Raw genomic sequence first — 1399 nt, forward strand, 5'->3', positions numbered from 1 at the left:
ATTAATCCTGATATATTTTATTTTGTCTCTCGTTATTCGTTCAAAAAAATAAAAGAATATTATACTATGTCAACATTCAATTTTATAGTTTGTACAGAATAATTGAACAATAGTTGCTAATTAATTTTCATGTAAAACTTAAATTATCTATAATACTTTTGGTAAAATAAAAAAAAAATAAAACACCTCTTACCAAAGATTATTCTCATAAATCTATACAAAAATCCATTTACGGTGACTAAGAGTTACTACATATATTCTTATCAGTAATATACTAAATAAATAATAAATATTAATAAATCTTATAAGGTTCGTCAGCCGCTAGTAATTAACTTTATTATAAATAATTATGAAAAATGAATTATAATTAATTCTGAATTCATTTTCACTTTTTTATTTCTAACGTTTAGATGTCACTAATTGGTTTTATGATAAAGATCACTGTTTTATTCATGGCTAATGAGCGAATTCGTTCACGAAATAATACATGTTCATGGATTATCATTAGAAAATATAATTAACGTCCATTTCTCTTGGATCATGTAATATGATTTATGCATTATGATAAGTCATGCGCGACCACGTAATCTAGACCATATAATTAGTATTATTGCTATTATTAACATTAGATATTTGTTCTTATCCATTTTTCCTTATTCATTTTTCTTTATCTTTTGCTATTGTGTTTTAATCAATTCTGTTGAATCTATTATCTATGTCTTTTGATAGTGGCGCAATTAATAAAATAAAAAAAATGCGAAACATAAATTACCTCTCTTCTAACGTAATCTTCTTTCAAAATTAAATAATAATAAGTCTATACTTCTATTTCAAACAGTTACCGTTTCAAATTACACATTAATTCCAGTTCATCATCTTTCAAATCATCTCCACATATCTCAAAAATTTAATAGTAGCAACAGTGAAATTGGAAAGTTATGTATTTTCATATTTTTTTTTTTTTTTGTAAGTCTGAACAAAAGAACAAATAAAAAGGAAAATAATATACTTTTATAACGCATTTTTATACCATGAAAATTTCTACAGACACTTTGATTTTTGTTACTTTAGAACTTCTTAACACTTTCTTACGATAATTTCTAAAACAATATTAATTTAGTTATATTTTATTATAATTATATTATAATTATAATAAAATCATTTTTCTCAATCAACTCCATAAATTATATTTAGACATTTAGTTCTTTTCTCATATTTATTTTTTATACTTATCTCAAACTTGTTATATGACATCATATAAAATCGAATATCGTTCGCTTAAGCAAATTATCAAATTTATCATTAACTTGTTTATATAGATTCTTTTTTTGCATTGTAAAATATGTTCATTAATAGTAACGCTTAAAAAATTCTAGTTACGCCATAGTCTTCACAAAAT

Source organism: Vespula pensylvanica, chromosome 8 (assembly GCF_014466175.1).
Source record: "Vespula pensylvanica isolate Volc-1 chromosome 8, ASM1446617v1, whole genome shotgun sequence".
NCBI lineage: Eukaryota > Metazoa > Arthropoda > Insecta > Hymenoptera > Vespidae > Vespula > Vespula pensylvanica.